Genomic DNA, 17,741 nt, shown 5'->3' with positions numbered 1-17,741 from the left:
GAAGAGCATGAAAAGGTGTGACAAATATGAAGAGCTTCAAAAGGTGTCCAAAACATGATGAGCATGAAACGGTCTGAAAAACATGAAGAGCATGAAAAGGTGGGAAAAATATGAAGAGCTTCAAAAGGTGTGAAAAATACGAGGAGCATGAAACGGTCTGAAAAATATGAGGAGCAATAAACGGTGTTGAAAAACATGAAGAGCATGAAAGGTGTGAAAAATATGACAAGCTTCAAACGGTGTCAAAAATATGAGGAGCATGAAAAGTTGTGATAAATATGAGGAGCATGAAAAGGTGTGAAGTCTACGAGGAGGATGAAACGTTCTGAAAAATATGAGGAGCATAAAATGGTGTTGAAAAACATGAAGAGCATGAAAAGGTGTGAAAAATATGAAGAGCTTCAAAAGGTGTCAAAAATATGAGGAGCATGAAACGGTGTTGAAAAACATGAAGATCATGAAAAGGTGTGAAAAATATGAACCGCTTCAAATGGTGTCAAAAATATGAGGAGCATGAAACGCTCTGAAAAATATGAGGAGTATGAAACGGTGTTGAAAAACAAGAAGACCATGAAAAGGTGTGAAAAATATGAAGAGCTTCAAAAGGTGTCCAAAATATGAGGAGCATGAAACGGTCTGAAAAACGTGAAGAGCCTGAAAAGGTGGGAAAAATATGAAGAGCTTCAAAAGGTGTGAAAAATATGAGGAGCATGAAACGGTCTGATAAATATGAGGAGCATGAAATGTTCTGAAATATAGGAGGAGCATGAAACGGTGTTGAGAAACATGAAGAGCATGCAAAGGTGTGAAAAATATGAGGAGCATGAAAAAGTAAGAAAAATACGAAGAGCAGGAAGGTGTGAAAAATATGAAGAGCTTCAAAATGTGTCAAAAACATGAGGAGCATGAAACGGTTCGAAAAATATGAGGAGCATGAAACGGTGTTGAAAACATGAATAGCATGAAAAGGTGTGAAAAATATGAAGAGCTTCAAAGGGTGTCAAAAATATGAGGAGCAAGAAACGGTCTGAAAAATATGAGGAGCATTAAACGGTGTTGAAAAACATGAAGAGCATGAAACGGTGTGAAAAATATGAAGAGCTTCAAAAGGTGTCAAAAATATGAGAAGCATGAAAAGCTCTGAAAAATACGAGGAGCATGAAACGGTGTTGAAAAACATAAAGAGTGTGAAATGGTGAAAAAAATATGAACAGCTTCAGAAGGTGTCAAAAATATGAGGAGCATGAAACGGTCTGAAAATTATGAGGAGCATGAAACGGTGCTGAAAAACATGAAGCATGAAAAGGTGTGAAAAATATGAAGATTTTCAAAACGGTTAAAAATATGAGGAGCATGAAACGGTCTGAAAAATATGAGGAGTATTAAATGGTGTTGAAAAACATGAAGAGCATGAAACGGTGTTGAGAAACATGATGAGCAAGAAAAGGTGTGAAAAATATGAAGAGCTTCAAAAAGGGTAAAAAATATGAGGAGCATGAAAATATCTGTAAAATAGGAAGAGCATGAAACGTTGTTGAAAAACATGAAGTGCATGAAAAGGTGTGAAAAATATGAAGAGTAAAAAGGGTCAAAAATGTGAGGAGCATGAAACGGTCTGAAAAATATGAGGATATTAAACGGTGTTGAAAAACATGAAGAGCATGAAACAGTGTTGAGAAACATGAAGAGCATGAAAAGGTGTGAAAAATATGAAGAGCTTCAAAAGGTGTCAAAAATATGAGGAGCATGAAACGGTCCGAGAAATACGAGGTGCATGAAACGCTGTTCAAAAATATGAAGAACATGAAACGTTGTTGAAAAACATGAAGAGCATTAAAGGTGTGAAAAATTATGAAGAGCTTAAAGGGTGTCAAAAATATGAGGAGCATGAAATGGTGTTGAAAAACATGAAGAGCATGAAAAGGTGTTGAAAATCATGAATAGCATGAAAAGGTGTGAAAAATATGAAGAGCTTCAAAAGGTGTCAAAAATATGAGGAGCATGAAACGGTCTGAAAAATATGAGGAGCATGAAACGGTGTTGAAAAACATGAAGAGCATGAAAACGTGTGAAATATATGAAGAGCTTCAAAAGGTGTCAAAAATATGAGGAGCAAGAAACGGTCTGAAAAATGTGAGGAGCATGAAACGGTGTTGAAAAACATGAAGAACATGAAAAGGTGTGAAAAATATGAAGAGCTTCAAAAGGTGTCAGAAATATGAGAAGCGTGAAAAGCTCTGAAAAACACGAGGAGCATGAAACGTTGTTGAAAAACATGAAGAGCGTGAAATGGTGAAAAAAATATGAACAGCTTCAAAAGGTGTCAAAAATATGAGGAGCATGAAACGGTCTGAGAAATACGAGGTGCATGAAACGGTGTTCAAAAATAAGAAGAGTATGTAACGTTCTTGAAAAACATGAAGAGCATGAAAAGGTGTGAAAAATATGAAGAGCTTCAAAGGGTGTCAAAAATATGAGGAGCATGAAACGGAGTTGAAAAACATGCAGATCATGAAAACATGTGAAAAATATGAACCGCTTCAAATGGTGACAAAAATATGAGGAGCATGAAACGGTGTGAAAATTATGAGGAGCGTGAAATGGTGTTGAAAACATGAAGAGCATGGAAAGGTGTGAAAAATATGAATAGCTTCAAAAGGTGTCCAAAATATGAGGAGCATGAAACGGTCTGAAAAACATGAAGAGCATGAAAAGGTGGCAAAAATATGAAGAGCTTCCAAAGGTGTGAAAAATATGAGGAGCATGAAACGGTCTGATAAATATGAGGAGCATGAAATATTCTGAAATATAGGAGGAGCATGAAACGGTGTTGAGAAACATGAAGAGCATGAAAAGGTGTGAAAAATATGAGGAGCATGAAACTGTCTGAAAAATATGAGGAACAATAAACGGTGTTGAAAAACCTGAGGAGCATGAAAAAGTGTGAAAAACATGAAGAGCTTCAAAAGGTGTCAAAAATATGAGGAGCATGAAACGGTCTGAAAAATACGAGGTGCATGAAACAGTGTTCAAAAATATGAAGAGCATGAAACGATGTTGAAAAACATGAAGAGCAGGAAAAAGTGTGAAAAATATGAAGAGCTTCAAAAGGTGTCAAAAATATGAGTAACTGGAAACGGTCTAAAAAATATGACGAGCATGAAACGGTGTTGACAAACATGAAGAGCATGAAAAGGTGTGAAAAATTTGAAGAGTTTCAAAAGATGTCAAAAATATGAGAAACATGAAAAGCTCTGAAAAATACGAGGGACATGAAACGGTGATGAAAAACATGAGAGCATGAAATGGTGTTGAAAAACATGAAGAGCATGAAAAGGTGAAAAAAAATTGAACAGCTTCAAAAGGTGTCAAAAATATGCGGAGCATGAAACGGTCTGAAAAATATGAGGAGCATGAAATGGTGTGGAAAAACATGAAGAGCATGAAAAGGTGTGAAAAATATGAATGGCTTTAAAGGGTGTACAAAATATGAGGAGCATGAAATGGTCTGAAAAATATGAGGAGCATGAAACGGTGTGGAAAAACATGAGGAGCATAAAATGGTGTTGAAATCATGAGGAGCATGAAAAGTTTGACAAATATTAAGAGCTTCAAAAGGTGTCAAAAATATGAGGAGCATGAAACGGTCTGAAAAATATGAGGAGCATGAAACGGTGTTGAAAAACATGAACAGCATGAAACGGTGTTGAAAAACATGAAGAGCATGAAAAGGTGTGAAATATATGAAGAGTTCAAAAGGTGTCAAAAATATGAGGAGCATGAAAAGGTGTGAAAACTACAAAGAGCATGAAACATTCTGAAATATATGAGGAGAATGAAACGGTGTTGAAAAACATGAAGAGCATGAAAAGGTGTGAAAAATATAAGGAGCATGAATTTGTGAAAAATACAAGGAGCATGAAACGTTCTGAAAAATATGAGGAGCATCAAACGGTGTTGAAAAACATGAAGAGCATGAAGAGGTGTGAAAAATATTAAGAGCTTCAAAGGGTGTCAAAAAAATGAGGAGCATGAAATGGTTTTGAAAAAAATCAAGATCATGAAACGGTGTTGAAAAACATGAAGAGCATGAAATGGTGTGTAAAATATGAAGAGCTTAAAAAGGTGTCAAAAATATGAGGAGCATGAAACGGTGTGAAAAATATGAGGAGCATGAAAAAGTGTGAAAAATACGAAGAGCAAGAAAAGGTGTGAAAAATATGAAGAGATTCAAAAAGGGTCAAAAATATGAGGAGCATGAAACGGTCTGAAAAATATGAGGAGTATTAAATGGTGTTGAAAAACATGAAGAGCATGAAATGGTGAAAAAAATATGAACAGCTTCAAAAGGTGTCCAAAATATGAGGAGCACGAAACGGTCTGAAAAATATGAAGAGCACGAAAAGGTGGGAAAAATATGAAGAGCTTCAAAAGATGTGAAAAATATGAGGATAATGAAACAGTCTGATAAATATGAGGAGCATGAAATGTTGTGAAATATAGGAGGAGCATGAAACGTTGTTGAGAAACATGAAGAGCATGAAAAGGTGTGAAAAATATGAGGAGCATGTAACGGTCTTAAAATTATTAGAACTGTGAAACGGTCTGAAAAATATGAGGAACAAGAAATGGTTTGAACAATAGGAGGAGCATGAAATGGTGTTGAAAAACATGAAGAACATGAAATGTGTTGAAAATCATGAAGAGCATGAAAAGGTGTGAAAACTATGAAGAGCTTCAAAAGGTGTCCAAAATAAGAGGAGCATGGAACGGTCTGAAAAATATGAGGAGCATGAAACGGTGTTGAAAAACATGAAGAGCGTGAAATGGTGAAAAAAATATGAACAGCTTCAAACGGTGTCAAAAATATGAGGAGCATGAAACAGTCTGAAAATTATGAGGAGCATGAAACGGTGTTGAAAAATATGAAGAGCATGAAAATGTGTGAAAATTATGAAGAGCTTCAAAAGGTGTCAAAAATATGAGTAGCATGAAAAGATCTGAAAAATATGAGGAGCATGAAACGGTGTTCAAAAACATGAAGAGCTTGAAAAGGTGTGAAAAATATGAAGAGCTTCAAAAGGTGTCAAAGATATGAGGAGCATGAAAAGGTCTGTAAAATAGGAGTAGCATGAAACGGTGTTGAAAAACATGAAGAGCATGAAAAGGTGTGAAAAATATGTACCGCTTCAAATTGTGTCAAAAATATGAGGAGCATGAAACGGTCTGAAAAATATGAGGAGCATGAAACGGTGTTGAAAACATGAAGAGCATGAAAAGGTGTGAAAAATATGAATAGCTTCAAAAGGTGTCCAAAATATGAGGAGCATGAAACGGTCTGAAAAACATGAAGAGCATGAAAAGGTGTGAAAAATATGAAGAGCTTCAAAAGGTGTCAAAAATATGAGAAGCATGAAAAGTTGTGATAAATATGAGGAGCATGAAAAGGTGTGAAATCTACAAGGTGCATGAAACGTTCTGAAAAATATGAGGAGCATGAAACGGGGTTGAAAAACATGAAGAGAATGAAAAGGTGTGAAAAATATGAAGAGATTCAAAAAGGATCAAAAATATGAGGAGGATGAAATGGTCTGAAAAATATGAGGAGCATGAAACGGTGTTGAAAAACATGAAGAGCATGAAACGGGGTTGAGAAACACGAAGAGCATGAAAAGGTGTGAAAAACATGAAGAGCTTCAAAAGGTGTCAAAAATATGAGGAGCATGAAACGGTCTGAAAAATCCATGAAACGGTCTGAAAAATATGACTAGCATGTAAAAGTGGGAAAAATATGAAGAGCTTCCAATGGTGTAAAAAATATGAGGAGCATGAAACGGTCTGAAAAATAGGAGGAGCATGAAACGGTGTTGAAAAACATGAAGAGCATGAAAAGTTGTGAAAAATATGAAGAGCTTTAAAAGGTGCCAAAAATATGAGGAGCAGGAAAAGGTGTCAAAAATACGAGGAACATGAAAAGGTCTGAAAAATACGAGGAGCATGGAACGGTGTTGAATAACATGAGGAGAATGAAAGGGTGCAAAAAATATTAAGAGATTCAAAAGGTGTCAAAAATATGATGAGCAGGAAATAGTCTGAAAAACAGGAGGAGCATGAAACGGTGTTGAAAGAGATGAAGAGCAATAAAAGTTGTGAAAAATATGAAGAGCTTCAAAAGGTGTTAAAAATATGAGGACCATGAAACGGTCTAAAAATTATGAGGAGCATGAAACGGTCTGAAAAACATGAAGAGTATGTAAAGTTGGGAAAAATATGAAGAGCTTCAAAAGGTGTCAAAAATATGAGGAGCATGAGTAGGTCTGAAATATATGAGGAGCATGAAACGGTGTTGAAAAACATGAACAGAATGAAATGGTGTGAAAAATATGAAGAGCTTCAAAGGGTGTCCAAAATATGAGGAGCATGAGTAGGTCTGAAATATATGAGGAGCATGAAATGGTGTTGAAAAACATGAAGAACTTGAAAAGGTGTGAAAAATATGAAGAGCTTCAAAGGGTGTCGAAAATATGAGGAGCATGAAACGGTCTGAAAATTATGAGGAGCATGAAACGGTTTTCAAAAACAGGAGGTGCATGAAAAGTTGTGAAAAATATGAAGAGCTTCAAAAGGTGGCATAAATAGGAGGAGCAGGAAACGGTCTGAAAAATATGAGGAGCATGAAATGGTGTTGAAACATATGAAGAGCATGAAAAGGTGTGAAAAATATGAAGAGCTTCAAAAGGTGTCAAAAATATGAGGAGCTAGAAGCGGTCTGAAAAAAATGAGGAGCATGAAATGGTCTGAAAAACATGAAGAGCATGTAAAGATGGGAAATATATGAGGAGCTTCAAATGTTGTCAAAAATGTGAGGAGCATGAAACGGTCTGAAATTTATGAGGAGCATGAAACGGTTTGAAAAATAGGAGGAGCCTGAAACGCTGTTGAAAAACATGAAGAGAATGAAACAGTGTTGAGAAACATAAAGAGCATGAAATGGTGTGAAACATATGAAGAGCTTCAAAAGGTGTCAAAAATATGAGGAGCATGAAAAGGGGTGAAAAATATGAGGAGCATGAAACAGGATTGAAAAAAGTAAAAAGCATGAAAAGGTGTGAAAAATATGAAAAGCTTCAAATGGTGTCAAAATATGAGGACCATGAAACGGTCTGAAAAATAGGAGGAGCATGAAACGTTGTTGAAAAACATGAAGAGCATGAAAAAGTGTGAAAAATATGAAGAGCTTCAAAGGGTGTCAAAAATATGAGGAGCATGAAACGGTTTGAAAAATATGAGAAGCATGAAAAGGTGTGGAAAAATATGAAGAGCATGAAAAGGTGAAAAAAATATGAAGAGCTTCAAAAGGTGTCAAAAGTATGAGGAGCATGAAACAGTCTGAAAAATATCAGGAACATGAAACGTTTTTGAAAAACATGAAGATCATGAAACGCTGTTGAAAAACATGAAGAGCATGAAAAGGTGTGAAAAATATGAAGAGCTTCAAAAGGAGTCAAAAAATGAGGAGCATGAAACGCTGTGAAAAATCAGAGGAGCATGAAATGGTGTTCAAAAATATGAAGAGCATGAAACGGTGTTGAAAAACATGAAGCGCATGAAAATGTGTGAGAAATATGAAGAGTTTCAAAGGGTGTCAAAAATATGAGGAGCATTAAACGGTGTTGAAAATCATGAAGAACATGAAAATGTGTGGAAAATATGAAGAGCTTCAAAGGGTGTCAAAAATATGAGGAGCATGAAATGGTCTGAAAAACATGAAGAGCATGTAAAGATGGGAAATATATGAGGAGCTTCAAATGTTGTCAAAAATGTGAGGAGCATGAAACGGTCTGAAATTTATGAGGAGCATGAAACGGTTTGAAAAATAGGAGGAGCCTGAAACGCTGTTGAAAAACATGAAGAGAATGAAACAGTGTTGAGAAACATAAAAAGCATGAAATGGTGTGAAACATATGAAGAGCTTCAAAAGGTGTCAAAAATATGAGGAGCATGAAAAGGGGTGAAAAATATGAGGAGCATGAAACAGGATTGAAAAAAGTAAAAAGCATGAAAAGGTGTGAAAAATATGAAAAGCTTCAAATGGTGTCAAAATATGAGGACCATGAAACAGTCTGAAAAATAGGAGGAGCATGAAACGTTGTTGAAAAACATGAAGAGCATGAAAAAGTGTGAAAAATATGAAGAGCTTCAAAGGGTGTCAAAAATATGAGGAGCATGAAACGGTTTGAAAAATATGAGAAGCATGAAAAGGTGTGGAAAAATATGAAGAGCATGAAAAGATGTGAAAAATATGAAGAGCTTCAAAAGGTTTTAAAAAATAGAGGAGCATGAAACGGGCTGAAAAATAGAGGAGCATGAAACGGTGTTGAAAATCATGAAGAACATGAAAAGGTGTGAAAAATATGAAAAGCTTTAAAAGGTGTCAAAAATATGAGGAGCATGAAACGGTGTTGAAAAACATAAAGAGCATGAAACGGTGTTGAGAAACATGAAGAGCATGAAAGGTGTGAAAAATATGAAGAGCATGAATCGGTGTTGAGAAACATGAAGAGCATGAAAAGGTGTGAAAAATATGAAGAGCTTCAAAAGGAGTCAAAAAATGAGGAGCATGAACAGTTCTGAAAAATACGAGGAGCATGAAATAGTGTTCAAAAATATGAAGAGCATGAAACGGTGTTGAAAAACATGAAGAGCATGAAAATGTTTGAAAAATATGAAGAGCTTGAAAGGGTGTCAAAAATATGAGGAGCATGAAAAGTTGTGAAAAATATGAGGAGCATGAAAAAGTTTGAAAACAATGAGGATCATGAAACGTTCTGAAAAATATGAGGAGAATGAAACGGTGTTGAAAAACATGAAGAGCATGAAAAGGTGTGAAAAAATGAAGAGCTTCAAAAGGTGTCAAAAATATGAGGAGCATGAAACAGTCTGAAAAATATGAGGAGCATGAAACGGTATGAAAAATAGGATTAGCATGAAGCGGTGTTGAAAAACATGAAGAGCATGCAAAGGTGTGAAAAATATGAAGAGCTTCAAAGGGTGTCAAAAATATGAGGAGCATGAAACGGGCTAAAAAATAGGAGGAGCATGAAAAGGTGTTGGAAAACATGACGAGCATGAAAGGTTTGAAAAATATGAAGAGCTTCAAAAAATTTCCAAAATATGAGGAGCATGAAACGGTCTGATAATAGTAGGAGCATGAAACGGTGTTGAAAAACATGAAGAGCATGAAAATGTGTGAAAAATATGAAGAGCTTCAAAAGGTGTCAAAAATATGAGGAGCATGAAACGGTCTGAAAAAAATGAGGAGCATGAAACGGTGTTGAAAAACATGAAGAGCATGAAAAGGTGTGAAAAATATGAAGAGTTTCAAAAGGTGTCAAAAATATGAGGAGCATGAAACGGTGATGAAAAACATGAAGAGCATGAAAAGGTGTGAAAAATATGAAGAGCATGAATCGGTGTTGAGAAACATGAAGAGCATGAAAAGGTGTGAAAAATATGAAGAGCTTCAAAAGGAGTCAAAAAATGAGGAGCATGAAAAGTTCTGAAAAATACGAGAGCATGAAATAGTGTTCAAAAATATGAAGAGCATGAAACGGTGTTGAAAAACATGAAGAGCATGAAAATGTTTGAAAAATATGAAGAGCTTGAAAGGGTGTCAAAAATATGAGGAGCATGAAAAGTTGTGAAAAATATGAGGAGCATGAAAAAGTTTGAAAACAACGAGGATCATGAAACGTTCTGAAAAATATGAGGAGAATGAAACGGTGTTGAAAAACATGAAGAGCATGAAAAGGTGTGAAAAAAATGAAGAGCTTCAAAGGGTGTCAAAAATATGAGGAGCATGAAACAGTCTGAAAAATATGAGGAGCATGAAACGGTATGAAAAATAGGATTAGCATGAAGTGGTGTTGAAAAACATGAAGAGCATGCAAAGGTGTGAAAAATATGAAGAGCTTCAAAGGGTGTCAAAAATATGAGGAGCATGAAACGGGCTAAAAAATAGGAGGAGCATGAAAAGGTGTTGGAAAACATGACGAGCATGAAAGGTTTGAAAAATATGAAGAGCTTCAAAAAATTTCCAAAATATGAGGAGCATGAAACGGTCTGATAATAGTAGGAGCATGAAACGGTGTTGAAAAACATGAAGAGCATGAAAATGTGTGAAAAATATGAAGAGCTTCAAAAGGTGTCAAAAATATGAGGAGCATGAAAATTTGTGAAAAATATGAGGAACATGAAAAAGTGTGAAAACTATGAAGAGCATGAAACATTCTGAAATATATGAGTAACATGAAATTGTGTTGAAAAACATGAAGAGCATGAAAAGGTGTGACAGATATGAAGAGCTTCAAAAGGGGTCAAAAATAGGAGGAGCATGAAACGGTGTGAAAAATATGAGGAGCATAAAAATGTGTGAAAAATACGAGGAGCATGAAACGGTCTGGAAAATATGAGGAGCATGAAACGGAGGTGAAACACATGAAGAGCATGAAAAGGTGTGAAAAATATGAAGAGCTTCAAAAGGTGGGAAAAATATGAGGAGCATGAAACAGTCTGAAAAATAGGAGGAGCATGAAACGGTGTTGGAAAACATGAAGAGCATGAAAGGGTTTGAAAAATATGAAGAGCTTCAAAATGTGTCCAAAATATGAGGAGCATGAAACGGTCTGAATAATAGTAGGAGCATGAAACTGTGTTGAAAAACATGAAGAGCATGAAAAAGTGTGAAAAATATGAAGAGCTTCAAAGGATGTCAAAAATATGAGGACAATGAAACGGTCTGAAAAATATGAGGAGCATGAAACGGTATGAAAAATAGGAGGAGCATCAAACGGTGTTGAAAACATGAAGAGCATGAAAGGAGTGAAAAATGTGAAGAGCTTCAAAGGCTGTCAAAATTATGAGGAGCATGAAACGGTCTGAAAAATATGAGGAGCATGAAGCGGTATGAAAAATAGGAGGAGCATCAAACGGTGTTGAAAACATGAAGAGCATGAAAGGAGTGAAAAATGTGAAGAGCTTCAAAAGTTGTCAAAAATATGAGGAGCATGAAACGGTCTGAAAAATATGAGGAGCATGAAACGGTATGAAAAATAGGAGGAGCATCAAACGGTGTTGAAAAGCATGAAGAGCATGAAAAGTAGTGTAAAATGTGAATAGCTTCAAAAGTTGTCAAAAATATGAGGAGCATGAAACGGTCTGAAAAATATGAGGAGCATGAAACTGTATGAAAAATAGTAGGACCGTCAAACGGAGTTGAAAAACAAGAAGAGCAAGAAAAGGTGTGAAAAATATGAACAGCATCAAAAGGTGTCAAAAGTATGAGGAGCATCAAACGGTCTGAAAAACAGGAGTAGCATGAAACGGTGTGGAAAAACATGAAGAGCTTGAAACGGTGTTGAAAAACATGAAGAGCATGAAAAGATGTGAAAAATGTGAAGAGCTTCAAAAAATGTCAAAAATATGAGGAGAATGAAACGGTCTGAAAAAAAATGAGGAGCATGAAACGGTGTTGACAAACATGAAGAGCATGAAACGGTCTGAAAAATATGAGGAGCATGAAACTGTGTGAAAAATAGTAGGAGCGTCAAACGGAGTTGAAAAACATGAAGAGCAAGAAAAGGTGTGAAAAATATGAAGAGCTTCAAAAGGTGTCAAAAATATGAGGAGTATCAAACGGTCTGAAAAACAGGAGTAGCATGAAACGGTGTGGAAAAACATGAAGAGCATGAAACGGTGTTGAAAAACATGAAGAGCATGAAAAGATGTGAAAAATATGAAGAGCTTCAAAAGGTTTTAAAAAATAGAGGAGCATGAAACGGGCTGAAAAATAGAGGAGCATGAAACGGTGTTGAAAATCATGAAGAACATGAAAAGGTGTGAAAAATATGAAAAGCTTTAAAAGGTGTCAAAAATATGAGGAGCATGAAACGGTGTTGAAAAACATAAAGAGCATGAAACGGTGTTGAGAAACATGAAGAGCATGAATCGGTGTTGAGAAACATGAAGAGCATGAAAAGGTGTGAAAAATATGAAGAGCTTCAAAAGGAGTCAAAAAAATGAGGAGCATGAACAGTTCTGAAAAATACGAGGAGCATGAAATAGTGTTCAAAAATATGAAGAGCATGAAACGGTGTTGAAAAACATGAAGAGCATGAAAATGTTTGAAAAATATGAAGAGCTTGAAAGGGTGTCAAAAATATGAGGAGCATGAAAAGTTGTGAAAAATATGAGGAGCATGAAAAAGTTTGAAAACAATGAGGATCATGAAACGTTCTGAAAAATATGAGGAGAATGAAACGGTGTTGAAAAACATGAAGAGCATGAAAAGGTGTGAAAAAATGAAGAGCTTCAAAAGGTGTCAAAAATATGAGGAGCATGAAACAGTCTGAAAAATATGAGGAGCATGAAACGGTATGAAAAATAGGATTAGCATGAAGCGGTGTTGAAAAACATGAAGAGCATGCAAAGGTGTGAAAAATATGAAGAGCTTCAAAGGGTGTCAAAAATATGAGGAGCATGAAACGGGCTAAAAAATAGGAGGAGCATGAAAAGGTGTTGGAAAACATGACGAGCATGAAAGGTTTGAAAAATATGAAGAGCTTCAAAAAATTTCCAAAATATGAGGAGCATGAAACGGTCTGATAATAGTAGGAGCATGAAACGGTGTTGAAAAACATGAAGAGCATGAAAATGTGTGAAAAATATGAAGAGCTTCAAAAGGTGTCAAAAATATGAGGAGCATGAAACGGTCTGAAAAATATGAGGAGCATGAAACGGTGTTGAAAAACATGAAGAGCATGAAAAGGTGTGAAAAATATGAAGAGTTTCAAAAGGTGTCAAAAATATGAGGAGCATGAAACGGTGATGAAAAACATGAAGAGCATGAAAAGGTGTGAAAAATATGAAGAGCATGAATCGGTGTTGAGAAACATGAAGAGCATGAAAAGGTGTGAAAAATATGAAGAGCTTCAAAAGGAGTCAAAAAATGAGGAGCATGAAAAGTTCTGAAAAATACGAGGAGCATGAAACAGTGTTCAAAAATATGAAGAGCATGAAACGGTGTTGAAAAACATGAAGAGCATGAAAATGTTTGAAAAATATGAAGAGCTTGAAAGGGTGTCAAAAATATGAGGAGCATGAAAAGTTGTGAAAAATATGAGGAGCATGAAAAAGTTTGAAAACAACGAGGATCATGAAACGTTCTGAAAAATATGAGGAGAATGAAACGGTGTTGAAAAACATGAAGAGCATGAAAAGGTGTGAAAAAAATGAAGAGCTTCAAAAGGTGTCAAAAATATGAGGAGCATGAAACAGTCTGAAAAATATGAGGAGCATGAAACGGTATGAAAAATAGGATTAGCATGAAGCGGTGTTGAAAAACATGAAGAGCATGCAAAGGTGTGAAAAATATGAAGAGCTTCAAAGGGTGTCAAAAATATGAGGAGCATGAAACGGGCTAAAAAATAGGAGGAGCATGAAAAGGTGTTGGAAAACATGACGAGCATGAAAGGTTTGAAAAATATGAAGAGCTTCAAAAAATTTCCAAAATATGAGGAGCATGAAACGGTCTGATAATAGTAGGAGCATGAAACGGTGATGAAAAACATGAAGAGCATGAAAAGGTGTGAAAAATATGAAGAGCATGAATCGGTGTTGAGAAACATGAAGAGCATGAAAAGGTGTGAAAAATATGAAGAGCTTCAAAAGGAGTCAAAAAATGAGGAGCATGAAAAGTTCTGAAAAATACGAGGAGCATGAAATAATGTTCAAAAATATGAAGAGCATGAAACGGTGTTGAAAAACATGAAGAGCATGAAAATGTTTGAAAAATATGAAGAGCTTGAAAGGGTGTCAAAATTATGAGGAGCATGAAAAGTTGTGAAAAATATGAGGAGCATGAAAAAGTTTGAAAACAACGAAGATCATGAAACGTTCTGAAAAATATGAGGAGAATGAAACGGTGTTGAAAAACATGAAGAGCATGAAAAGGTGTGAAAAAAATGAAGAGCTTCAAAAGGTGTCAAAAATATGAGGAGCATGAAACAGTCTGAAAAATATGAGGAGCATGAAACGGTATGAAAAATAGGATTAGCATGAAGTGGTGTTGAAAAACATGAAGAGCATGCAAAGGTGTGAAAAATATGAAGAGCTTCAAAGGGTGTCAAAAATATGAGGAGCATGAAACGGGCTAAAAAATAGGAGGAGAATGAAAAGGTGTTGGAAAACATGACGAGCATGAAAGGTTTGAAAAATATGAAGAGCTTCAAAAAATTTCCAAAATATGAGGAGCATGAAACGGTCTGATAATAGTAGGAGCATGAAACGGTGTTGAAAAACATGAAGAGCATGAAAATGTGTGAAAAATATGAAGAGCTTCAAAAGGTGTCAAAAATATGAGGAGCATGAAAATTTGTGAAAAATATGAGGAACATGAAAAAGTGTGAAAACTATGAAGAGCATGAAACATTCTGAAATATATGAGTAACATGAAATTGTGTTGAAAAACATGAAGAGCATGAAAAGGTGTGACAGATATGAAGAGCTTCAAAAGGGGTCAAAAATAGGAGGAGCATGAAACGGTGTGAAAAATATGAGGAGCATAAAAATGTGTGAAAAATACGAGGAGCATGAAACGGTCTGGAAAATATGAGGAGCATGAAACGGAGGTGAAACACATGAAGAGCATGAAAAGGTGTGAAAAATATGAAGAGCTTCAAAAGGTGGGAAAAATATGAGGAGCATGAAACAGTCTGAAAAATAGGAGGAGCATGAAACGGTGTTGGAAAACATGAAGAGCATGAAAGGGTTTGAAAAATATGAAGAGCTTCAAAATGTGTCCAAAATATGAGGAGCATGAAACGGTCTGAATAATAGTAGGAGCATGAAACTGTGTTGAAAAACATGAAGAGCATGAAAAAGTGTGAAAAATATGAAGAGCTTCAAAGGATGTCAAAAATATGAGGACAATGAAACGGTCTGAAAAATATGAGGAGCATGAAACGGTATGAAAAATAGGAGGAGCATCAAACGGTGTTGAAAACATGAAGAGCATGAAAGGAGTGAAAAATGTGAAGAGCTTCAAAGGCTGTCAAAATTATGAGGAGCATGAAACGGTCTGAAAAATATGAGGAGCATGAAGCGGTATGAAAAATAGGAGGAGCATCAAACGGTGTTGAACACATGAAGAGCATGAAAGGAGTGAAAAATGTGAAGAGCTTCAAAAGTTGTCAAAAATATGAGGAGCATGAAACGGTCTGAAAAATATGAGGAGCATGAAACGGTATGAAAAATAGGAGGAGCATCAAACGGTGTTGAAAAGCATGAAGAGCATGAAAAGTAGTGTAAAATGTGAATAGCTTCAAAAGTTGTCAAAAATATGAGGAGCATGAAACGGTCTGAAAAATATGAGGAGCATGAAACTGTATGAAAAATAGTAGGACCGTCAAACGGAGTTGAAAAACAAGAAGAGCAAGAAAAGGTGTGAAAAATATGAACAGCATCAAAAGGTGTCAAAAGTATGAGGAGCATCAAACGGTCTGAAAAACAGGAGTAGCATGAAACGGTGTGGAAAAACATGAAGAGCTTGAAACGGTGTTGAAAAACATGAAGAGCATGAAAAGATGTGAAAAATGTGAAGAGCTTCAAAAAATGTCAAAAATATGAGGAGAATGAAACGGTCTGAAAAAAAATGAGGAGCATGAAACGGTGTTGACAAACATGAAGAGCATGAAACGGTCTGAAAAATATGAGGAGCATGAAACTGTGTGAAAAATAGTAGGAGCGTCAAACGGAGTTGAAAAACATGAAGAGCAAGAAAAGGTGTGAAAAATATGAAGAGCTTCAAAAGGTGTCAAAAATATGAGGAGTATCAAACGGTCTGAAAAACAGGAGTAGCATGAAACGGTGTGGAAAAACATGAAGAGCATGAAACGGTGTTGAAAAACATGAAGAGCATGAAAAGATGTGAAAAATATGAAGAGCTTCAAAAGGTTTTAAAAAATAGAGGAGCATGAAACGGGCTGAAAAATAGAGGAGCATGAAACGGTGTTGAAAATCATGAAGAACATGAAAAGGTGTGAAAAATATGAAAAGCTTTAAAAGGTGTCAAAAATATGAGGAGCATGAAACGGTGTTGAAAAACATAAAGAGCATGAAACGGTGTTGAGAAACATGAAGAGCATGAAAGGTGTGAAAAATATGAAGAGCATGAATCGGTGTTGAGAAACATGAAGAGCATGAAAAGGTGTGAAAAATATGAAGAGCTTCAAAAGGAGTCAAAAAATGAGGAGCATGAACAGTTCTGAAAAATACGAGGAGCATGAAATAGTGTTCAAAAATATGAAGAGCATGAAACGGTGTTGAAAAACATGAAGAGCATGAAAATGTTTGAAAAATATGAAGAGCTTGAAAGGGTGTCAAAAATATGAGGAGCATGAAAAGTTGTGAAAAATATGAGGAGCATGAAAAAGTTTGAAAACAACGAGGATCATGAAACGTTCTGAAAAATATGAGGAGAATGAAACGGTGTTGAAAAACATGAAGAGCATGAAAAGGTGTGAAAAAAATGAAGAGCTTCAAAAGGTGTCAAAAATATGAGGAGCATGAAACAGTCTGAAAAATAAGAGGAGCATGAAACGGTATGAAAAATAGGAGGAGCATCAAACGGTGTTGAAAAGCCTGAAGAGCATGAAAAGTAGTGTAAAATGTGAATAGCTTCAAAAGTTGTCAAAAATATGAGGAGCATGAAACGGTCTGAAAAATATGAGGAGCATGAAACTGTATGAAAAATAGTAGGACCGTCAAACGGAGTTGAAAAACATGAAGAGCAAGAAAAGGTGTGAAAAATATGAACAGCATCAAAAGGTGTCAAAAATATGAGGAGCATCAAACGGTCTGAAAAACAGGAGTAGCATGAAACGGTGTGGAAAAACATGAAGAGCTTGAAACGGTGTTGAAAAACATGAAGAGCATGAAAAGGTGTGAAAAAAATGAAGAGCTTCAAAAGGTGTCAAAAATATGAGGAGCATGAAACAGTCTGAAAAATAAGAGGAGCATGAATCGGTATGAAAAATAGGAGGAGCATCAAACGGTGTTGAAAAGCCTGAAGAGCATGAAAAGTAGTGTAAAATGTGAATAGCTTCAAAAGTTGTCAAAAATATGAGGAGCATGAAACGGTCTGAAAAATATGAGGAGCATGAAACTGTATGAAAAATAGTAGGACCGTCAAACGGAGTTGAAAAACATGAAGAGCAAGAAAAGGTGTGAAAAATATGAACAGCATCAAAAGGTGTCAAAAATATGAGGAGCATCAAACGGTCTGAAAAACAGGAGTAGCATGAAACGGTGTGGAAAAACATGAAGAGCTTGAAACGGTGTTGAAAAACATGAAGAGCATGAAAAGATGTGAAAAATATGAAGAGCTTCAAAAGGTTTTAAAAAATAGGGGAGCATGAAACGGGCTGAATAATAGTAGGAGCATGAAACGGTATTGAAAATCATGAAAAGCATGAAAAGCTATGAAAAATATGAAAAGCTTCAAAGGGTGTCAAAATATGAGGAGCATGAAACGGTCTGAAATATAGGAGGAGCATGAAATGGTATTGAAAAACATGAAGAGCATGAAAAAGTGTGAAAAATATGAAGAGCTTCAAAGGATGTCAAAAATATGAGGTGCATGAAACGGTCTGCAAAATATGAGAAGCATGAAAAAGTGTGAAAAA

Source organism: Cervus elaphus, chromosome 8 (genome assembly GCF_910594005.1).
Source record: "Cervus elaphus chromosome 8, mCerEla1.1, whole genome shotgun sequence".
In the NCBI taxonomy this organism is placed as follows: domain Eukaryota; kingdom Metazoa; phylum Chordata; class Mammalia; order Artiodactyla; family Cervidae; genus Cervus; species Cervus elaphus.
Note: the sequence above shows the minus strand (reverse complement) of the source record.